The sequence below is a fragment of the Dasypus novemcinctus genome, chromosome 11 (genome assembly GCF_030445035.2).
Source record: "Dasypus novemcinctus isolate mDasNov1 chromosome 11, mDasNov1.1.hap2, whole genome shotgun sequence".
NCBI lineage: Eukaryota > Metazoa > Chordata > Mammalia > Cingulata > Dasypodidae > Dasypus > Dasypus novemcinctus.
In genome coordinates, this window is record NC_080683.1 from 25,138,978 (window position 1) to 25,163,691 (window position 24,714).

A 24,714-nucleotide genomic window follows, 5' to 3' on the forward strand; every position below is an offset into this window, starting at 1 on the left:
CCTTTCCACCCTTATCCACAGCTCCGCTTCGCAAAGCACTGGGTCCAGTCACAGGTAAAGCAGTATTTCCTGGACACATTCTGGCTCAAGCTGCTCCCCCACCTAGGAAAGTCCTTGCCTTCCCTCCCTTCTGCACAGATGTGGGCCCCCCACTTCTTCAGGCCCGGCTGAAACCCAGCCTCCACTACTTGGTCCTCAACTTATCAATCTCTATTTCTGAGTGCCAACAATACTTATTTTCTGTCTGTCAGCTTTGTAACAAATCATATTCTATTTTGGGAGAGAAGGTATAGTTTCCAGATTCAAGTCTTATCCCTGAAGAGCCGATCAGTCGTTCAAGGGCAGGGAACATAGACACTTCCTTCTATTTCCAGTGCTTAAATGGCATACTGTGATTTAGCAGGCACTCATGACATATATTATTGAGTATCTAGTCAAGTTCCAAATTGCCTGCAGTTTCCATAAACTCCACCATAACCACCTTCCTATTTGGAAAATGGCCAAAATAAGTTATAGATCACCTAAAAGGGCTTTATCTGAGGTGGTATATATATATACAACCATAAAAGAAAGCCATTTTCAAGAAACAAGGATTTATTCATTTAAAAATTGATAATGTTCTTACTCTTCATAGTGCTATATTAATTGTTTCAGTATATTCTATAAATAAACAGAAGTGTTGATATAGATTTGCCTATCTGCAAAAGGGTTTTGCAGAGGACATTCCTTCTTGCGATGGGACAGCTGAAGAGGTGTAACCGAACAGCTTTCAGATGCCCGTCACTGTGGTGATTGAGGTGGACAGAAGGCATGGACACAACCAAGGCCCTTAAAAGACACAAACAGGTGGGAGAGTGTGCTGGGGGTGGGTAGAAGGCTGGAGAGTACAAAAAGGAGGAGGCTTGCCTTCCCAGGGCAGAGACAGAAGGGGGCAGGAGTTAGATGGGCCAAGAACCAGGCGTTCTAATGGGGGAGGAGAGAGGAGGGGAGGGGAAGGGAGGAAAGAGGAGAGGGCTCTGAAGATAGGCCACAGCTAGAGAGGACACAAGTCAGAGGGAAAGAGCGAACAAAAGTCAGAACAACAACAGAAAAAAAAATGGAAGTGCGATGGGTAGACAGGGACGAAAAGGGAGAAATGGCAGGATGTCCTGTGGGGCTGGGGAGTGCTCATAAGGGAAAGACAAAGGAAAGACTCTCTGTGTGACTAGAAGGATACTAATTAAACAGAGGGAAAGGAAGGCAAGTAAAAGGGAAAAGGGAATAAGTAAGGAGACAAAATAAGTAATAAGTGTACAAGGACTCCTCTGAATGCTTAGAAGATCACCAGGCTATTAGATGGGGCTGGAAGAAGAGCCACAGCCTTACCCAAGAGGGACCATCAGAAATACAGAGGCAGGCAATTGAGCAGCTAGCTACTGAGGTAAAAAATGAAAAGGAAAAAAAAAAAAAAAAGAAGATGGAAAAGGTGAGAAACAGGAGAGGGAAAACCCAAAGGAGACTCTGGCCCAGAAACCTTTTTAACTTTCTGTAAGAATCTTCAAGGCCCCAAACTAGGCCAAGATTCTGACTGACATTTCTGAGCTCACCAGCTGCTGTTTCCTTGAGAGAATTCTGACAGGAAGGCAGAGAAATGCAAGCCAACACTGCCAGCTCTGAAAAAAAATAATAATAATAACAATCCATACTCTAAACATCTCAATGGGGGCCGAAGTCTGCCAGGGAAGAAAGCTCACAGAAAGGAGGAGGAACCTGCCTGCAACTTTTCCCCAGGTATGTACTGAGCTTGCTTTCTCCTCTAATTGTCCTCTGGCCGTTCCTGCCTTGCCCATCTGTCTTTATTTCTTTGTGAAGTTTTGGGAAGCCCTGTGGGCGATCTGCTTCTGTCATCTGAAGCCAGCATGACAGTGTCTATACTAGCAGGTGAAACTCCAAAATCTGAGGGAAGGGAGAGGACTGCTAGAGTCAGTTCCATCAGGCAGCAGTACACAAGGGGAAATGAATGAGAGAAACCATCTTGTCCCTCGTTATCACTGCATGAGAATGGCTCGTCAGCAGTACCAACAATATGTGCTGGGGCTTGAAGCAAAGGCAGAGGGGAAGGAAAGACAGAGGAGTGAAAGACAGAGGGACAATGAAAGGCAGCTCTAGGAAAGAGATTTCACAGTAATCTCTGTAGGGACTGGTCAATTACTTCAAGAAGAGCTACAGGTTTTAGGAGTGGTGGAAGAGAACATGACAGCAGCACATGACCTTGAATTTGCTGTTTACCCTTTCAGTGCCTGGTAAAATGTTTTTGAATGTGTGTTGAATTTCTCTTCAAAAGAACTCAAATGAATATGTATTTTAACATGTAATCTACCTCAAATATTCAATTGTTGAATAGGGATGGGTTTCAGATTACCCTATAGATGCCCCCCTAAGCCAATGTCAACTGTTAAATTATTTTTAAAAATGAAAAAATTAAGTCCCTGAGCAATGTGTTTCTTTGGTAAACTAGGGCAAGAACTCATTTCTCCTGACTTGTTCCCTGGATCTTAAACATTCCTCAATCTTCACTCAGTACTTTTTGAAAAACAGTATGATATTTTGGAGTTAAAGAGCTTTAGCATTAGAATGTATTATTATGTTCCATCCATTAGAATCTCTCTGCAAAAATGATGTGAGGTAATGTGAGTCACTGGACCCTCTACCTTCTCAAGAAAAGCATTCACTTCTATTTATATCGGTTCTTCACCAAACCCCACTTAAGACTTATTGGTAAGAACTGAGAGTCAAAGAGGCCATTCCAGTAGTATACAACCCTTCTAGCCTAAAATACTTAACTTCCCAGACAGGATTTCCCTCTCTTTGGGGTTTGACTTACTGTCTCCACCTTCACTGGGAAGCTCCAACAACCACATCCTTGAAGATGGCTCACACCTCCCCTGGCTTCTGTCGGCTTTTACTTCTCTTTCTCTCTGCCTCCGGTTTAGGAATCTCAGACTATATGGGTCCATTCCTTGCTTTCAAACTGTTGCGCCTCAGAAAAATTGAAATAGGGCAATGACCCTCAAAGTGTGGTCCCCAGACCAGCAGCACCTGCATTGCCTGGCTTGTTAGAAACATGAGCTCTCAAACCCCACCTCAGAACCACTGAATCAGAGACTCTGAGGTAGGGCCCAACAATCTTCTTTAATAAGCCCTCTGGGTGATTCTGATGCACTAAATTGGAAGGTTAGATTTTTAAAAGCACTGTTTTCCTGAGTCCACACAGCTCATTTCTCCTTACAGGTTTGATACTGATTGCCTACAGCGCTATAGCTTCTAAAGGAGATCCCTCGATTCAGCAGCCTCTTGGTGCCTTCATTTCCTTCTTCCATAAAATAGGGATATCTATAAGTTAACATGCTCTGGCATTTAGAACAGAGCCTGGCATGCAGGAAGTGCAATATCAGAGTGGTGGTGGTGGTGGTGGTGATGGTTTTATCTACTTCACTCTTTCTGTCTAAAAGGCCTTGACCAGGAGGTATGGGGAGTCAAAAATGAAGATGTTAGGATCCCAGCCACGTAGGAGAGGAGAGGCGTGCATTACAGGTACACAAGGAATTACACTAGAAGGTAAAATGTGATGTGTGCACAAGGACTGCCACAAGCAGTAGGAACTATTGTACTGAAATTTTCACTACTTTAAAATCCATTTCTCTCTTTCTTCCTTATATTAAATCATTGATTTTCAAAGTTGTCTGACTGCTGGTGCGATAGAATAACTTGAGGGGAAAGGGGGTGCTAAAAAATGCAGATTCCTGAGCCTTGGCCCAGATCTTTTATTTCAGCATCTCTGAGAGAAAGTGAGAAGAATCTGCTTTTTACCAGGCTCCCTTGTGACTCAGCATTCATTCAAGTTTAAAAACAGTTCTTTTAGAGCTATCCTTTTCCAAAGTTGCTAAGCAGGGCTATCGCCTGGAGGTGCTTGTTAAAAATATGGATACTTGGGCCATTCCCAAGGAAATTCTGGATTCAGTGGTTCTGGAGTGGGGTATCGGGAACAGGATTATTTAATAAGTGCCTCGGTGACACCAATGATCAGGCAAAGTTGGGAAGTACAGCACAGTAGAATGAATGCGTGCTTTGGGTTAGACAGAGAGCTCAAGTCGTAGGTCTGCCATTTACTTAGCTGTATGATTTTGGCAAGTTTGTTAGCCACTCTATGCCTCAAAATTACTTAACCTGCCTGAGACAATTGCATCCTATGGAATAAAATTGACCTCCCAGGATTGATGTAACCATAAATACTTCAAATTAAAGGCTGAATATACTGTTGGCTACCTCTCCTCCCCTTGCTACACCCTCCCCTGAAGGTCCAGCTCCAGTTCTCCTGCATTGGAAGCAGGACAAAGAAAACAGTGATGGGAAAATGCCACCGCTACTCACCTCTTCTAAGAAAGATGGCACAAATGCCTGCAGGGAAGGAAAGTGGGTGCTTGGAGCTGGCATTGCTCTCGGCCACCCTTGGAAAGTTAAAATGGGACTTCTGCCCATGACTGAATCAACACTCAGAACTGGCCAGTCTAAAAATAGTAAGACATCCTGGCTGAACCTCAGGAAAAAGCCAGGTTCCGTCCCAACCTACTACCCCACGCTTGCCTTAAAAGGAGGGGCCTACTTTCTTTCCTCCATCCTCAGCCAGATGATGGTAAGCCCCAAATGATTTGGCTTTTACCTTGGTGAGCTCCAGAATAGCTCCTGTTCCAAGGAGAGACACCAAGGAGAGCAGCAAGAGACACCAGTTCAGAAGGTCACAAGACTTCAGAGTTTGCTGTGGAGGCATTTGTGCAAACCACTCCCCCTTGACGCTGCAGACACCCCAGGGCTCTAATCCCCGTAAAAGCATGGAATTCTGATGACATTTTAAAAATCAGTTGTTTAAAACTTCCAGGCCTGTGCCGGATGGTGGTGATGGTCGCACAATATTGTGAATGCAATTGAAATCACTGAGTTGTACACATATAAGTGATTAAAATGGGGAATTTTGTGGTGTATATATGTTACCACAATACAAATTTTAAAAATAAAACAAACATCCAGGCCTCCGTGGGGCAGAGAAGGGGAAAGGAGAGCTAAGATACTGATAGAAATTCAGAGAGTGAGATACGGGGGATTTTCCTCCACAGAGTCCAGGTTTCCTTTCCTCCTTTAATGAAGGACTAAGTAATGAAGGTCACATCTGTCATCAGAGGGCAAGAGGGCAAATATGCTGTGGTCAGCACATTTTGCTCTTACCCTTTCACAAAGGTCCTGAAAATGAGATTGAGGGCCTGGAAATCCAGAAGCTATAATGATTTTTGGCAGAAATGGTACTGACAAATACCTTTTCCTAACCAATCCCTTTTAAGCACATGAAAATATTGAAACTGTTCTTTTAGTTAAAAAAAAGAAAGAAAAGAAAAAGAAAACCAAAGTTGTAGGACCAATATTCCTAGCATAAAAACAATTGTCATGCTAATGAAACTCTTCAGAATCTACAATGGGTAGTTTCAGTTACTGTATGAATGTTAATGTTAATAACAGATCATGTATTAGGCTCCCAAAACTATGTCCACAGCCCTTATGTAAATACATTTTTATTGAAACCTCTGACCGAGTAAGCATTCTTATTCTCACCTTACTGGTGGGGATCATGAGTCTCATAGAGGTTAAGTAGCTTGCTCAGGGTCTCAGAGCCAAACACAAAGATTTCCACACCCAGGCTCTTCTCCCTAGACCACTCTGCCGCCAATGACTTCGAAGGTTGTAGCGTTGTGTTAGTCCGTAATTCAGACTTCTTCCTTTCTCAGACTCTCCTTGATTTTTCCCCAGTCAGAGAGGTTTTCAAGGGACCATTAGTGAGAACTCACCATCATCACATCTATGTAATGTTCATCAGTCATTTATGCTCACACTTCCTTGTTCAGTGAAAGAAACAGGAAATGAATTGTGATTGCTGTTTAGGCTGTGATGCTACTTTTACTATTATTTAAGCTCAGAATGCTTTTACATGGTAGTTGCTTCCCAGGAACAAGGGACCATTTAGTCATTTAAGGCTTTTGAACAATTGTCCAATTACAAACTTGGATTAGGGAAAGAAGAAATAAATATTATTTTCGATAGCATGTCAAATGGCATTCTATTTTGCCATCAGCCTGTTCTCCCTCACATGTCTTATCTCATTAATCTCCAGCCCACCCTTTAATGGGCAAGTAGTTTCACAACTGTTATTTGTAGATAACTGGCATGGGATACAGTACAGGGAGGAGGTACAGAAAGGTGGTCATTTTGCAACTATCACAGAGCACATGTGTGACCTACTGAGACAAAACATCTCCTATTAACCTGGCTACCAAAGTCAAAAGATTTTGGCAAGTAGGAAAAATTAAATAAATAAACCTCCTGGATAGACCTATATCAAATTACCATATCAATGCCCTTTGCCTGTGCAAAGCTCAAAAAAGTATATACTTATGTTCCCCATCCTAGATCTTTTCCTGGTCTGAAATGCTTTGAGTTTGTTATTTATTTTGTTTTCTCTTTCCAGTCTACCTTTCACTCCGTTTTCTAATCTGTTCCATGAATTTCCTTCCTTGCATCTTAAATTAGATGATCAGGGCAAGTAGAGCAGAAGTTTATAGGAGACTTTGTCATAGATGTGCCCATTTCATACTTTCCCTTGGAATCCAATATTCTTTTTGTGTTCTAAATTGATAGGAATTTCATTCCCAGACACGTGAACAGTTGAATAATCAGTTATTCAAAGCTTTTGATTATTCCTGTAGTTTTTGAAGTAAACTTTTGACCATGAAAGGTTGGCCTTTACAAAGACAAAACAGTTCATACCCAAGGGTTGTGAGAGTCTCATCGGATGGTTAGCACTGTCTCAATTTTCTCATACCTTTTCCCTGGACATCTTTTTTTATAATAATCTTACATGATTTAATTGCCTTCCTCAGCCTGGCTCATGAGTAGCAAATCACTTAAAGCCAGCTCTTTCTAGTTCTCTAGACTGTAAAACTCTGTCCCTCTCATTTATGCAAACCCTCACTACCACCAACTCACATGCCAAACCCTTGGAGGCTCTTGAGCTTAACCAGGTAAACATTTACTCAGCCCTCGGGTTGCCTAATTCACTCACTGAAAGACATGAGACATTTTGCTCTCTTCAAGGGCAGAACCACATCTTCTCCTCAGACCCCTCTGCCTTTCCAGCCCCTCAGCCCTCGACGCCGTGTTTTTGATTGCCCACCACCCCAAACTTGGAAGAGGAAGAGCAGCCCACATTCACACTCACGTGAAGCTTGCACTTCACTGTGAGGGAGAACGGTGTTCCCAGAGAAAAAGTTTATGTAGCATTAGATTAAACGAGTTATTGGATGATTCTCAAGGTCAGTCAGAAACATGTTCACTGGGATGCCCAGGACATTTTCCTATTTTCCTGAGAAAAAAATATCGTTTCTCAGCTGCCATCACCACCCCAAGTACAAAGCTACAAAGGAATAATTGTGCACAGTCTTAACCCAAGGTTTTTCATTTCCTTCCTTCTCAACTCGTCTTACCTTCCAACCTTCTCTCCACGAGTTGACTCAGGACTGTCCCTCTAGTCCAATTAGTTAGAAAAAAACCCAAAAATATAGTCATTTACATATATGCAAATTGTTTTCTATGCATCTCATCTATTAAACCAGATTAAAAATAATAACCACTTCATAAAGCTATGAAGATTAAAGGAGCCTACTTATGTAAAGCACCAAAAACAGCCTGTCATTGAGAGCATCCTTGAAGAAAAGTCAGCCCCTATTTCTATTACTATTTTTAAACTTCTTTGACTACCCTTGTCAGTGCTGTGGGCCTCAAGCCTTCTTTGGGGCCCAGTCCTTCTCTTGGCAAGGACCTCACCATTTCCCGGCAGACAATCAGATGCCCTGATGCAGAAAACCCTCTCTCCCTCCAGGCGGGGTGGCCACTCCAGACTCTAAGCGGCTCAACAGCTGCCAGTGTCCCTCATTCTTCCCCAGCTCAGGCCTCACAGATGGACTGTGGGGCACAGATGAACCAAGGGGAGCAGAAGCCAAACACAGGGCTCCTTCCCACAGTGAACAATTGTGCTTGGAATGCCGTGCCGGCAGCTGCAGGCATCAGCCAGCACCCAGGACAGACACACAGGAACAGACATACAGTAGAAAGTACAGTATGCCCTGCGTGTGTTTCAAAGACTTAGTTGCTCTCTGTGCATGTGCAGAATATTTCTCCTTTAAATTCTCTTTTTTTTTCATTTTCCTTTCACAGGATTCCAAAAATTTTAAGAATAATATATTGAACTACATATAGCAGCAACAAATTAATTAACAGTACTAACAAAGGGTGATAAACTGTTAATTCCCCCTAAAGAAGACAGTGAAACTTTGGTGCTGTTTATTTTCTGAACAAACAGTAGGCAAAGATTGGGTCCCCAAAAGGATAGCCATTTTCAAGAACAGAAAATTTATTCTTTAATAATAACCATCACCGTTTGTTGAACAATTATGAATATACCTCATATGCACTATTTGCACTAAATGAGATCATGCCTCATTTAATTTTCAGAATGGCTCTGAAAAGCTAAAACTAGCATTTCCATTTTGGAAATGATAAACTGGTCTATAAAAAACTAAGAAACTAGAAGTAAAGACAGTCACATGAGGGCGATGGGACTGTAGGTACTTTTCCTTTTCTCTTGGCAATTCTGAATCGTCAATGTTTTCTAGAATGAACACATATCAGTTTAATCATGGGAAAAACAAGCCTGGGGTCATTGTACAATTTGTTCAGGGCCACAGAGCATACCACAGCATAGTTGGACCGCTTCCCTGCTCTATCCACCACACAAACTGCCTCGTCCTCAAAAACAATCCAGACATCTTGATTCTTTACTGTGAAAAAGCACTGTGGGAGATGCCTTGGAACTGGCTTGAGTTGCTGGAATGAAACTTTACTTTAACTCTTTTCAAATAAAGTATAATCTTCTTTTTAGAAGAATAATTCATGTTCATTATAGAAAATTCAAAAAGAATAAAAAATAAAATTACCCAAAATCCTACCCAAAGATACTCCATGTTAACATTTTGTAGTGTTTCCTCCAATGTTGTTTTCTGTGCCCATAATTTAATAAAATTGGGCTCATGTGTATAAAAGGCGTACCCTTTTTCACACAGTATTTAATCACAAGCATTTTCCCAAATTATTGAAATCCTTTCAAAATATTATTTTAAAGGCTGAATAACAATCACTATATGGGTGTCTTATTATTTGTTTAAAAGAGTTGGATATTTAAGTTTGTTTCTCCCTTTTAATTATTCTAAATGAAAATCCCTATTCATACCTTTTTTTCTGCATCTTTTATTATCTCCTCAGAATATATGCCCAAAGTGAAATTGTTAGGATATGAAGAAAAGGAACAGTTTAGGATCTTGATGCTAAAGGCCAAACTGCTTTCCAAAAACTCTCTGAATTTTACTCTGTGGACTTTCCCTCAGCAGAGCCAGGGTTCCAGGACAGTCGGGAGGGAATTCTAGGATGAACGAGATCAGGCCCCCGTGGCCCTGCCTCAGAGGGTTCCCCATCTAGAGAAGGAGGTGAGAAGTGCGTGGCCCACAGCTGAGACGCCAGGCTCCATCTGGACGACAGAAGAAGCCAGCCTGGGGCCCGCCCTGCTTCCCGAGGCCACATGCTTCTTTATATCCCCATACGGATTACATTGCTATGGAATGTAAGGAAGTGTGTGGTTTTGGCAAGTGTCTCGTCGCTGGTCCCACCCAGAGCACAAGCTTGGTGACCCTCTTTGCTACCAGGTGTCTCCCTCGCCAACAAAGCAAGAGCTTCCAAAGCCTGGCTGCACTCCTCTCCCACACTCCCTGCTGCCCATCTCGAAGCTTCAGAGCAGATCAAGGTTTCAAGCCCCAGGACTGCTTTCCCAGAGTCCCCTCTGCGACCAGCCTTCCAGACTTGGCTCCTTGTCTCTGCTTGGTGGGAAGAGTCCAGTTACCAAAGGTTTTTCACAGAAATAGTCTCTCTCTTCTAACCCGCTTCCTCTGGTCATATTGCTCCTGAAATGAGATGTTTCTACTAACCAAACTAAATGGTAATTCCTCTGTAACCATTCGTATCATGCTTCTGTGGCAGCTTGCCCGTTTTCAAGTGCTTTCACTGTGAAGGTGGAGAAGGCAGGTGCTATGAGGCTCAGGAAACTATGGCCATAACAAGCAATTTGCCTCCCACCACACCATCCGTTTATGATGGAGCTGGAAATCCTGAACCCTGCTGTCCTTTCCATTTCACCACAACCCTATCGCAAAGTGATGCTTCTAGATGGTGCTCTTTGAGGAAACGGTTTGAGATCCTAAAATACTGATTCACTTATCTCATTAGGATATGTTTCTTTCTCCCCTCTTCTCTGGACTTTTGTGTTCCCAGTCATGACCCTAAAGGGCCTGAACTTACCCCAGGAAGAAGTTGGACTTACAGAAAGAGTCCAGGAGTGTGAGGGACAGAATGGCCCTAGGGGACTGTAGTCACCCAAGGCTCACGCCATCACCTACCTCAGCATTTCAGCAAGAGGGGAGGCATGGCGGAGCCTCCCTCCCTTTCTTAAGCCCCAGTGCCAGGATGGCTTTAGACTTTCCACAGCTCCACTCCCTTGTTTTCAGGGTGAATGGGTTTGAGATAAAGACTGGAAAACACTAAATTTATACTATGCATTCTTAAGCAGAACCACAAAAGGAAAGGCCACAGGATTGGACAGATGTGTGCTAAGATGCACAGGAAGGGATGTAAAATGTAGCTACGTTGGACATGGACGTGGAGAGAGGAGGAACAGGAAGGAAGAAGTGAGGGTAGCCATATTGCCATGGCAGCTGGGCTGATGAATGCTGAGTGGCTGGAGGCGAAGGGTGCCATTCCCTGAGAGGCTGACAGCACACCCTGTACACATGGCTGGGGTTCCTCCATGCCCCCACGGGGCTGCAGCATGCAGGAACACCACCCAGCTATCCCTTCCAGACACAGGGCAGTTGTCTAAATGCCTTCAAGAGCACTTCAACCCGTAATCTTTCCGGGCAGGGGTACTTTAGAAGAAAATGGAGGAATTAGAGATGGGACACCTTCAGTACTGAACACAGAAACTTACATCTTTAGATAAGTTGTTCCCACTCAGAGGCAGTTTTGTCCCCCAGAGTACATTTGACAATTTCTAGAGACATTTTTGGTTGTTGCAACAGGGGGGCTTGCTGACATCCAGTGGGTAGAGGTCAGGGTTGTTGCTAAACATCTGAAATGCACAGTACAACACCCACTCACCCACCCACCCAGCAACAAAGAATTATCCTATCCCATCACTAGTGCAAAGGTTGAGAAATTCTGCTTTAGATAGTGTTGCTTTGAATGAATTAGGTCTCAGACATCTGCACATGATGGCACACTATATTTTCTAAAGAAAATGACCCTATTTTATGAACGTTGGTCTTTGTGTCTGTAAAAAAGGTAGCTACCTCAAGGTTGTGCTTTTTTCCAATAACTCTCCCTTTTTCTACATTGTGCCTGCTCTAAAGATAATTTTGCTCTGGAGATTCATTTCATGTGGTCTGCTCAGAAATTGTGGGCATGTTATATGCGTAGACGGGTATGTTACTGGGGCATGGGGAAGAAGATGGAAGAACAATATCCTGAATTGAAGAAATTTCACCAAAAAAGATTGTCATTCTGACTGATGAGCTGGACGCACATGTTTTTATGTCCTAGTTTCGGGCAGTCTGTCTGCACTCTGCCTCCCCAGGAGGAGCTGGAGAAGATTTGGAGGGCAAGGATGGGTTAGTCAGAGAAACAGCTGGTGTGCAATAACCTAAGACACGTTGGTGGGAGGAGGTGGGAAAAGGTAAGAGGTCTAACTGCAGAGCAAGCAGTGAATATATGCACAAGGAAGGAGCTTAAACATCACCCTATACCAAGCCCTATTTTGTGGTGACCCCACTTTCCCACCACCACTACCACAATGTGCTTTTACTTAGTTGCCATTTCTTCTGTGCCTTGTTCAGTGCTTTGATTTCTGCAGCGTCTTATTTATTCCAGCCAGAGCTCCAAAGCAGGGATCCAGGGGGCAGAAGTCCACTGGGCTGGTTAAACCAGTTCTGCTTTTCCTGATCAGTGGTTTCAACAACCTCAGGAATGAAATGAAAATACCTACGGCTGAAGGAAGGACAGGCAGGAATTGAGAGTGAAACTCTGTCCCTTCAATGCAATCTGATTTGGGACCTTGACACAGTCTGTCTCTAGAAATTTCCCACAACCCTGCCAGTATTCATTGCACCTACCATGGACTCAGCACTGGGCACCTTTCCTTACCTGTTGCTAAACCTGATAAGAAGAGCAGGCAAGGGAGGTATGCCTCTCCACTTTACAGAGGTTGAAACTGAGGCTTAAAGACATTATGTCACTTCTAATAGAAGAGAGCTAATACAACCCAGGTGAGTGTGATTTCAAAGACTGCGCTTTTTCCGCTTGATTATAATTCTCTTTCTCAGGGAGAGGAAATAAAAGACAGTTAACGCCATGCCCAAGGGACAAGGGCAGTTTTCTGTCAACATTCAGCCTGTCCTCTCTGCCTACCTCTTCCTCCACCTACTCAAATACATCCTGAAGATACCCAGGCCACCTTCCTGGTGAGTGTCTCCTTCTTAAAAAGCAACCTGCACTCTCTACGACACTTTCCTAGAAAGAGAGAGAAACGAGCATGTACTTCCCTGAGTCCAATGGTTCTCAAACTTTAGGAGATCAGAATCACCCAGAGGGCTTGTTAAAGCAGAGAATGTAGGCTAAATCCATAGTTTCTGATTTAGTAGTTTGGAGTGGAGATGGAGAATTTGGATTTCTAACATGTTCCCAGGTGATTCTGATGTTTCTTGACTGGGAATCAGACTTTGAGAACCACCAGTCTCATGCATGGAAGGTATTGGAAATAGCACAGTAGGTCACTACCTGGCCTTCAGAAGCCATAATGCATAGTAGTTAAAGATGTGGACTGTGGATCAACACCACCTGTGCAATCCCAGACTTACCAGCTTTGGAAAAGCTCAGTTTCTCTGTACCTCTCTTCCCATCTGTTAAATGAAGAGGGAATAACAGTATCCAACTTTCAAGGCTGTACTGAGAATTAAATGAGATAGTGCATGTACAGTGATTGGCTTTGTCCCTGACACATAGTAACCATTCAATAAACATTAAATCACTTGGGTTTTGTTCTGGTTGTTTGTTTGGTTTGGTTTGGTTTGGTTTTTTGGGGGGAGGGCCATGGTGAAGAGCCACACTATCAAACAGCACACAGACTGCCTTGGAAGTAGGAGCCAAATTTATCTCTCAGGAGCTTCCTACAACTCTCATAACCTGACCCAGAGCTTCAGGCCATTTCCCTCTGGCAGAAGCAGCTCATCCCTTCAAAATCTTCCTGAATGAAGGAAGCTGCAGACTGCCTCAGGCACCTAGAACCTCTCCTCCTGAAGGTCGGGTTGCCTCTGGAGAGGCAAAGATAGCCAGTCAGCGGTCTAGGAGAGCGAGAACAAAGGCAGCCACCACCATTGGGGAAAAGGTGGCTCATTTCTCATACTGTCTTACTCCTAGAGTGATTCCATGGAGGTGAGACTCCATTTCAGCTTTGGGGTGAAATTTATCATTTCCCCTTTCCTTACAAACTATTCCAAGAATACTTATCTTCAGGACCTCCTTCAGTTTCTGCTCTTTCTAACATATCTAGAGAAGTGCCTTTGGCCGGTTTTATTACCTTTAGAAAGATGATGATGATGAAACCAACCTCACCATCAACTATTAAATTGATTGCAACAACATGTGTGCTGCTGACCCTCCTGGCTGGGTAGAGGGGGGTTTGGTGGCCACTGAAGAGGATGATAGGGAAGTCAAGTCAAATAACTTCGGGTAGGAAAGAAGTTTCCCCAGAGACCAAATTCCTGAGATCTGATTGTTCTCATTTGGGCTGGGTGTCATTCAACCCTGGTCCATTCCACTCTGGCAAGGAGGATAAGGTCTGGGGACAAACATGACTCCTGGAGCCACTCCCATGGGCAATGGAGAGGGTTAGTTCACAAGATAAGGAGGCTGTGGTAGAAAAAGCAAATACCAAAATGGTCTCCTCTTCCAATATCCAGTACAAACAGACCAACCACAAATGAAAGACTGATTTCAACCATTAGCTTTCAGACCACTAGTGAGGGACATAACCACAGATTTTCTAATTAGGTAATTATTGACCTATACCATAGTGGAGGAAAAGCTTGCCTGATCTCCACCTCCCAGCGCTAGCAAATGACATGAATCTTGATTTTTCTTTCCTCAAAGTGAAAAAAATATATATATATATATATTTGTATATATATATACAAATATATATATATGTGTGTGTATATATATAACTATCCAAATGTTTTAGGCTGGTAAATGTTGTTTTCCATTTGCAAGGTCATCCTACAAGTTCATTAACACTGGAATCCAGGCTTCTACTTTAAAATTTACACAAATCAAAGATTTCCTCACTTCTCTTGAGAATCTGTTTAGTCAAAAATTCTCCCTACTTGCCAAACCAAAAAAACTGAATGTCTTTTGTCAAGGGAATGAATAAATAAACTATAGTAGTTTCATGTAATGGAAAACCATAAGACAAAGAAGATTAAACTATAGCTACCACACCAATGTGGATGAAATTTACAAATATTATTTTAAGTGAAAATATCAAGTCACAGAAGAATATCTATGGTATGATTCCATTATATTAAAAAATACTATATTGTTTAGGAATATATGCATAAGTGGTTAAAACTATAAAGAAAATCAGTTAAAAGGTAAGAAAGGAAGAAAACCAGAGTAATAGTTACCTCTTGGGAGAAACAGAGAGAGATAAATTGGGAATAGCGTACAGGAAGCCTCAACAGCGTTGGAAAAGTTCTCTTTTGAGGTTGATTGTTGTTTGTGAGTATTTGTTTTATCATTATGTCATAGTTTACATGTGTATGATACATATTCTTTTATAAGGACATCCTTATATTGAATTAAAATTAAAATGTAAGATATTCAAAGAATATATACTAAAATGTTCAATTTATTTGGGGAGATGGGAGAGAGACAATTATGGGAGACTTTCATTTTCCATATGCTATAATTCTTTATCATTTTAATTCTTCACAATGCTTACATTTGAAGAAACAATAAAGATTAAAGAAAGAAAGTAAACCAAAGTTATGCAATGCAAAATACAAATTATGTATGTTTTCCACAAATCACGTGAGAAGATATTCTGGACAAGGCAAGCTACTGGGATTTGATCCATGCTAATGGTGGTTCTCTCTGTGTGTTGCAGGTTGGGAGAACTAATGCGTGGGACATACCAAGTTATCTTCCCAGTATCCTGCAGTCACCTCCCCAGGGAGCAGCCGCCTGCTCTGGCTGGTCAAACGGAACCAAGTCCGTCTTCTTGAGAGGTTTGGTCCCCTTCAACCAGCTACAGCAGGGCTGGCAATGCCCGGTCCCTGGAGGAAGAGAAGAGATGATCCTGTGGCTGAGATTACCTACTGATGCCTTCCTTGGTGGGGGGAAATGAGCTCTGGTCTTTTCATCATTTTCTCTCGCTCCCAGAAAGGAAGTCAAAGGGAGCTATGGGTTCAAAAGTAAGCAAGGTTTTCATGCTTAGTACCCAGAACTCTGTGCCTCCACACCCACAACTCGACCTATTCGCATGCTCTTGACACACACAGTCAGTAAAGATTCTGAGGACAGAGTCTGGGCCTGTCCTGGGCCAGCCATGGGAGGAGGATAAGACAGAGAAGACAGGGCTTCTGCTCACAAGGGCCTAACAGTCTTGAGAAAAGAGGCTGGGCATATAAACATGGCACAATGCAATGCTATTGCAAGTCAGAGCATGGCTAATTACAAGAGATACCTTTTCTTAACATAGTCCACCAAATAAACCTGGCTCATTATATCCCATCAAGTCTCTACTGATCCATTCAACACTAAGCTACATTACATGCCTCGGTTTCCTGATCTGTAGAATGGGTATAATAAAAATAGTACCTAACACATATGGTTTTTGTGGAATGAAATGAGAATACATAAAGGTGTTAGAAGGCTCTCAGTAATTGTTAGCTGTTATTATGGGGGAATCCTAACCTATCCTTCCAATTTCTCTTTCAAGATTTATAGCCTTGACTATGTACCACCTGTGCCTGAAAGTTGGCTAGTGCTTCATAAATGTTTGCCTTTCAAGGGTCCATAGGCACATGTATTCACTTGCTGTACTCTGACAAAAATATGGTCATATAAATGCCCATTGCCCACCACAGTCACTACATCAGTGAGTGCTGTGCTTTCCTGCACGTGCTTTGGAGTCAGGGTGACCCAGGTCGGAATCCTGCCCTTCTCGTGTATTAGCTATGATAAATCCTTTTTGAGAGTCAGTTAACATTAGATAACCCTTAGTTTCCTCATCTGTAAAATGGGGACAATGCTACCTAACTCGAAGTTGATGTAAGAATTAAGAAAGATAATGTTTGTAAAGATCCAAATATAAGCCCCCCAAAAAGGGTAGCTGTTGTTGTTTTGCTGTTGTAAACAGCCAGAGTACAAAGACAGAGCTGCTTCCACAGGCAGTCCTACCTGGAAGAGGAAGACCAGACTAAAAAAAGAGAAAAATAGAACACTAAATCAATCAATCTCTGACCAATCATACTAGTATATAGTATACACTCATCCTGGTATGTATCATTAGTATGTAATAGAATTTACTAAAAAATATGTATCACACATGAGGCACATATTATCCTCTTAAAGAAATACCCTGTCTGGAAAGCCTGCATTTGTGAGTGCCATCAGAGATGCTAGTCTGTAACCATGAGTTCTTCCGAGCACAGGAAGGCAACAGAACGTGTTCTCCAAAGATCAGCGCGAAGTTCACACGCAGGTGCTGGAGCCAGACTGCCTCCGCTCAGATCCCATGCCCCACTCACCAGCTCTGCCATCGTGGGCAAGTTGCTTATGGGCCTGGGCTTCCTCCCCTGTAGTGTCTATTCCACAGAGTTTTTGTGAGAATGAAAGGAAAAAGCATGTAAAGATCTAAAAAGCGTGCTGGGTACATGATAAGCACTAAAGAGGTTTTATCTTTGACAAATGTACCTGAAATATTCCTGAAACTAAATGGGTGTTCAATAAAAATGTGTTTAATAAATGATCACCTCCTTTATTTTTTTCTTTTTATTACGAACACAAACCATGAAATCATGTCATTTCTGGTTCAACCAGGTCTGTTTGCCTCCTTAAACACAGCATATTGTTATTGGTTCCAACCAATCTAAGGGCGGGGGTGGGAAGAGCCCCTCCTCCTCTTCATGGAGTGCTGCCCACGGGGTGGAGATGCCCTGAGGGCGAGGCGGATCCTGGGAGTGGGGGCAAAAGCAAGGGAGGTCTGGAAGTCATCACAGAGCTCTCAGTCTGCATGGGGAGAACAGAAGAGATTACCCGTCTGGGAACATAGAGGTCCTAAAGGCAAGGATTAGACCAGCAGTGCAAATGCAGGTCTTGGGAGAGGGAAAGAAGCATCTGCAGAGAATTAAAATACAATAGCGGCTTTTCACACTTTCATGATGCCTCTGCAACTCTGCGCTAAGGGACTCTTGCACTGTCCAGATGCTTGGACCCTACTGTTAGAACCCTCAAGGACCACCGTGGCACCTGCTTATACAAGATGAACGGCTCCTTCTCTTCCCGGCAGCCTACCTGGGTTTGCTAGAGAAAGTCAAATACAAGCCCCCCAATCCCCACTCTTGTTGACCACTGGGACAGCTCCACCCATTAACACCACTCAGGTGTAGCGCCCAGGCCCACGGAAACCTTGTGCTCCAACCTTGGTAGAGCCCAACTCCCGACGTGTCTCCCCGTGGAACCCTGCAAAGCCTGCCACTCCCCTCTGTTCTAGGACTGTGTGTACGAATAAACTTGTCTTTCACACATATCTGGTGTCACTCACCCTTCCTGCACCTGATTATTTATATAAGGAGCCTTCAATATGGGGCTATTTCAAATTTGGCATTCTATAACTAAAATGTCTGATGAAACTGGACAGGGCCGCATAAAGCTAAGGCTAAACAATATGTCTATCTACGTTAGGGAGCAGCCAACCCACACACAGCTTGAGTTGGCGGGCACCTGACCTCCCTCTCCTTCTCCGCCTCCTCGACAGCAATTCTGGACGGGGTCAGAGAACCAGGTCATAGACCTTCCTGCAACTGCTGAAGAACAAAGAGTGAACATTCCCACCTGAGCTCACCCGACCTTGCCCTTGACCACACAATCTTCCAGGGCCACAGGATGGAAGCAGTTCTGGCAGCAGCCTGCATCCTAACTTCGTATGCCCAAATGATTAGGCCCCTTGAGAATACAACTGCAACTCCAGTTTTTTTCTGTTTTATTTTCATAAAGTCAGGAAAGGAGCAAAGGAATCCCTGCTCCTGCTTGCCACTGAAAAGACAGGCAGAATCTTTAAGAAAATGTTTATTTTTTGGTAAGTTTGAATGTTCCTGGCATCCATGCCCAAATATCCCACAAAACCAAACTCTACATAAGGAATCAAGCTGAATCAAAGATTTGGGCATCCTGCCCAAGGGCTGCTCTTGCTCATCCTGCCACAGCCCCTTTTCAGGGCAGAAATCTAGGTTAGGCCACCAAACCGAGCCTGTGGTTTTGCTTTTGCTGCTGTGTCCCCTCGGGTGACAGTAAGAGGCAACAGATGATGTCACACTGCTCAAACATGACAACGCTGTGTCACCTTCAAATTGAATTCCTGCAAGACGAATAGCCGTGGTAATATTTTCCATTGCTCCTTCTGGGGAAATGCTCCTTGGGCATTTGCATGCTATCATTTTCTGCCTATTAGAGATACAGCTCACCGGAAGTTGGGGTGGGATCCAATTTGTAATGGCAGAAAATGATAGCATGCAAATGCCCACGGAGCATTTCCCCAGAAGGAGTGATGGAAAATATTACCACAGCTATTTATCTTGCAGGAATTCAGAACAATTAGGAAAACCCCATTCAGCATTCTTCAAAGATTGTCTTTTTGATGATCATCCCCAGTGCTGGTTGCTGGCAATCAGGCAGCTCTTCAACTTCTGAGAGTAGTCAATATTGATACACACTTTCCAGAGCATAATTTACCAATACTCATTTACTGAGGATGCTGTTATTTTCTCTGCCCCAAACCCTTCCCTCTGTTCATAGCTTGGTGCCCCTTCCTTGGACATTCTTAAAACCACTCCTTCCTTCACTCTATCCACCAGGTTTCCACAAGAATCTTTCATGTCCACACCACCGTCTGATCTAATTCTAGCGACCCTTTCCTGGGTGTTTGGACTGTGGTCTGTGAAAATCAGGGATGTAATTCCTTGGAGAGCTAAAATGGATAGATGGAAAGTTTGCCAACACTATCAGTCCAGGTTCTCCAGAGAAACCGAACCAACAGAATAGATGTATGTGTGTATTTAAAAAGAGTATATATAGGGAAGCAGGTGTGGTTCGAAGAGTTGGGCACCCACCTACCACATGGGAGGTTCCAGGTTCAGTTCCCAGTGCCTCTTAGAAAGAAGACAAGCAGACACAGAGAGCACACAATGATCAGACATGGAGAGCAGACCGCGAGTACAAACAATGAGGTGCGGGTAGAAATAAAATAATTTTTTTTAAAGGGTATATATAAAGTGATTTATTTTAAGGAATTGGCTTCCACAATTGTGGACACTGACAAATCTGAACTCTGCAGGCAGGCAGCAAGTCCAAATCCATGAAGAAGGCCAGCAGAGTTGATGTGATAGTCCTAAGGCAGAATTTCTTCTCCTTTTTTTGCTCTTTATGCCACACACATCATTAGCACAATCTTCTTTACTTAAAGTCAACTCACTATAGATACTAACCAAATCTACAAAGCACCTCCACAGCAACATCCAGTCTCAAACAACGTCCAGTGTTTATCCAAACAACTGGACACCATAGTCTAGGCTAAAAATTAACAATCACATAAAATTATCACAGTAACCATTCCCCATACTTACCCCCAGTATTCAGTGAGAGAGAGACTTAGTTAAATACATAAAAAGAAACCAAAGAGAGGAGATACTGAGTCCTGGAGGCATTTGAGCCCTGAGCCCTGTTGTTCCTGAGGCTAGCTCCTCTTACTGTGTCCCTTTTCATCTAAATTTAATCCTAAAATCAGTCTCTTGGAAACAAAAGGGGACTATTTCATATAACATCAAATGCATACCCATTTACCTAGAAATTTATACGAAAGACATACCATTAGTAACGAAAGCAAAATAACATGATCCATTTTTGAAAAAAATTAATAATAGGGAAGCAGAGGTGGCTCAATTGATTGGGCTCCCGTCTACCATATGGGAGGCCCTGGGTTCACATCCCAGGGCCTCCTTGTGAAGGTAAGCTGGCCCGTGCCTGCGGAGAGCTGACAGCCCACGCCCGCGGAGAGCTGACAGCCCACGCCCGCGGAGAGCTGGTGCAGCAAGATGATGCAACAAAGGGAGACAAACAGACATAGAAGAATGCTCAGCAAATGGACACAGAGAGCAGATGGCAAGCAGGCAGAAAGGGGATGAGATAAATAAAAAAAGACTTCAACTCTACCAATCCATTTCAAAAAAAAATTAACAAGAGTACATGTACATATATGTTGAGAAAAACATGGCCGACTCTAGAATGAAAGTCAATAGTAAGTATTTCTAAATGTTTTTGGTGGGTTTTTTTGCTTTCTAAATGTTCTAAATTTTGCCCAGTTAACATTCCATCCCTCACCCACTCACCACCACAGTGTGCCCATTTGAATCCCTGCAAGCAGAGGAACCTGAGGAAGGTTGGTGGGATCCCGGCAGAGGCTTCTCTGTGCAAGGCCCAGTGTGGACTCTGCTCTGACCATCCTGTAATCTAAGGAGAAGCTTCATGCACATCCTTTACATGGCCTTGCTAGGGGAACTCTTCTTTGTGTCCCAATAAATAACCCCTACTGATACGTAAACTCATTTCATCTTGAGTTTTTCTCTGGGGAAATCAATAATAGCTGCATTTTCACCATCCCAAAATAATTATCAGTTCTTTCTTCATAGAAGGCCAGTAAATGGGTCTCATGTGCTTAGAGTGTTCAACTGGTAGAGCAAGAATCCATATTCTATTAAAGAAATTGTTATAAATTAAAAGTGCTCTCATGAGTTGGGATTCAAATAGATATGTGTCCGTGATTGTCCATAGCAGTGTAATTCACAATAACCAAGAAATGGAAACTTCCCAAGTGTCCATCAACAGATAAAAGGATGAACACGATGTGATATAGCCACACAATGGAATATTATTTCACCATAAATGGGAAAGAAGTTCTAATACATTCTACAACATGGATGAACCTTGAACGCATTATGCTGAGTGAAATGAGCTGGACAAAAATGGACAAATATTCTATATTCTATTTATATAAAATGTCTCAAATATGCAAATTAAGAGAGACAGAAAGTAGACTGGAGATTACCAGGGGTTGGGAGTGAGGGGAAAATGGGGAGGTAATGCTCAGTGGTTTCAGAGTTTCCCTTTGGGATCATAAAAAAAGTCTTGTAATGTATGGTGGTGATGGTAGCACAACATTGTGAATACAATTAATACCACTGAAGTGCACCCTTAAAACGACTAAACTGGAGGGAAAGTGCATTTATGGAGCCACACTGATGACGCGCAGAAGCACATGTATACATACCCCAAACTTCCCAATGTTCCGTAGCTTGACTCAGAGGACCAGGCCACAGCAGATTCTTTGCTGAAAACTAACAGCCTTCCATGAACTTTTTCTTTCACATAGCAAAGACCCAGTGCTGTCTCTATTTTCTCATAATCCTAAGGAAGAAAACCTATGTGAAAAATAGCTATGTATTTTTAATGTTACTTTAAAACTTTTCTTGCTTCTCCCTCTTCCTGTACAGGCCTAGGTACTCAAAATCTTATGATGACCATTTTGAGACAACTACTTTACACATATTTCATGCGTCTTTAAAAACAAACCATTAAATATTCATCTTACCCTTATTACCAAGTTACATGTGCAGTCATATTCACCCCATCCCTGAAGCTTAACCCACCCCAGACCCCAGACCATCCCTGAGCTGACCTTAATCCCAGACTTTCACCTACGCCCCAGGGGTCAGTTGGGGAGCAGGGATGCCGTGAAGGTGATGTGGGCGTGTACTTGGTCACTTCAAAAAAAAACACAAAAAAACAACTAAAGGTTCCTGACTCCTTTTCAGGTCTCACTGAAATCCACCAGCAGCCACATATTTTTAAAATATTCCTTCACACACACACGGGGGCGGCGGGGGGGAAGAAAGACTTGGGCTTATGTTACCTGCAGAAGAAAGTCTCCAACGGCATTTTACAGCCCTTAGAGAGAAACTGAACACTGACCGGTGGAATCTTCTAAATAATGTGTGCATTTCCCTTTCTTTGTCAGGTTTTGAGGACAAGACTACTGGTCACAGAAAACCTACCCGCTGGCCTGAGCCCATGGCGATGCCTTGTTGGCCTGAGCATGCCTGGCACAGCTGCGCAGCACATGTGGCAGCCCTCACGGCCTCTGTCTCCCCTTCCCATGCCCCCCCCCAACCCCCACGGTATCTTCTTCCCAAGGCAGCAACCATGGGCACCTTGGAGAACTGGAGAAAAGCCACCCCAGGAAAATGGCCACCTGTTGACCAGCTTTTGCTGGGCTTCAACACCCCGCAAGGATCACTCAATAAAACATGTTCGCCAGAGTCACCCACAGTTCTGCATGACTGGTCCAAACTGTAGGGCTCCACTGTGGTCAGGGACACATGCACTCTACAACAAAAAGACATACACACACACTTTTATAGGGTAGAGAAAATAGTCCAGAGGAGGGAAGAGAAAGGGAATCCTTACAAAAAATACGCTTCTTATATTACAGGCATTCCTTTGGCTCCCAGCCCCTCCAATGGCAAGTGGCGCTTTCAGTCCCTCTCTGTGGAAGCTCATCAATGTGTTTTATTCATCAACACACATGTGTGCAAGGAGTGGGGTGTGCTGGGGTATGGGGGTGTGGGAGGGGGAGCTATAGAATAGAGAAAGAAGGTTTGAGGAGAGTATGGCAGAAAAAGAAAATAGCTTTTCTATACTAAGAGCAAATGCTACATTCCTGAATTGTATATCTTCCAAAAAAGTTGTTGCTCTTTGAGAAATTTTTAAGCAAGAGGAGATAATTCCTTCTTAAACTCCAATTCTCAAACTCCAGCAAGGTAGAGTTTTGTTTTGTTGAATCCATGAGTGTTTTTGATGAAGAAAGATTCCATAAGGTTCTCAAGGGGAACTGGTTTGTAGAATTAATGGAAAGTAAAAATTTAGAAAAGGAAAATTTGATGGAGGGATTAAATGCTAAAAATCTCCATGGGTGTAACTAGCTTTAGATGTTTCCCTATTACCTTGTTTTCTTCTCTGGCCTCTCTTCATCCCTCCCTGGCCCCTCCTTAGGTTTCCCTGGCTCCCGGGAGGCGCCTGCTTTAATTCCACACCTTATAGGAGGTGATAGCCTCCTGTGACAGGGCTGAGGCTCTGAGCATCACCCCTGAGGGATCCTCATTGCTGGAGGACGGGGCCCACCTCACCCTCAGTCCTTCAGAGATGTGTAGGAATGTCTCGCCCTGTAGCCAGAGAGGCCAAGCTGCAGGCTGACCACAGTCATGGACGAAGTGAGCCAGCACCTCTCCCTCTACGTTGGCCAGAGCGAGATGGAGGCTACATAAGGCTAACGTGGAAAAAGCCAAAAGGGTGCTGGGAATGAGAGCTGAGATGAGTGTTCATCAGGGCCTCTGTAGAGCACCTGACTTCTGAGATGTTCAACGGGCAAACATGTTTGTGTAACATTATGCCACTTCCACTTCCCCTAAAGAACACACACAGCAGACCCTTGGCATTTGCTGTTTTGATTCTTCATAAGTGACTCTAAAAGCCCACGGTGCAATAATACGTAACTTTGTTCTCCCTTTGAGGCTAGTGTGTGGAAGTGAGTCATTTAGGAAGTGAGTGAGCCCAGCAGGCTGTCGGTCATCTGTCCCATGGACGAAATCAGGTCTCATCTGCTCTTCCAACAACCTAGTGAGATGGGTCTTATCCTCTCCATTTTGAAGATGATGAAACTGTGAAATCAAACACTTTAATTATGTGCTTGAGAGATTTAGACATTCTCCAAAGTCAGTGGGCCCCTAAAGACAAAGTCAGAGAGTATGATCTGAAATACATACATAAGCGAAATAATCCAGACCTTGGGAAAAGATAGTTACTGTAGTCAGGCATTAAACTCAGCCAGGAACTTCCTGGCAGCCAAGGCAAGGGGGAAATATGACAATATTCAACAAACTAAATACCTTAGTATTTAAATCTTCATGTTATTGCTTAAGAAATTACCTGGGGAAGCAGGTGTAGCTCAGTAGTTAAGCACCCACTTCCTCGTACAAGGTCCCAAGTTCAATCCCTGGTACCTGCCTTAAAAAAAAAAAAAAAGAAAAGAAAATTCCTGTATTTGTTTATTAGATAGAGACATGCTAAAAGAAATTTCTTCAGAGAGCC

At 43.2% G+C, this 24,714-nt stretch overlaps 1 long non-coding RNA gene across 1 annotated transcript; it reads left to right on the forward strand.

The window, feature by feature from the left end:
- Positions 1-917: 917 nt before the first annotated feature.
- On the forward strand, positions 918-17,266 carry LOC131280393 (uncharacterized). Its single transcript, XR_009187928.1, has 2 exons — positions 918-1,770; positions 15,401-17,266. It is a non-coding gene; the product is annotated as an uncharacterized lncRNA (long non-coding RNA).
- Positions 17,267-24,714: the final 7,448 nt, after the last annotated feature.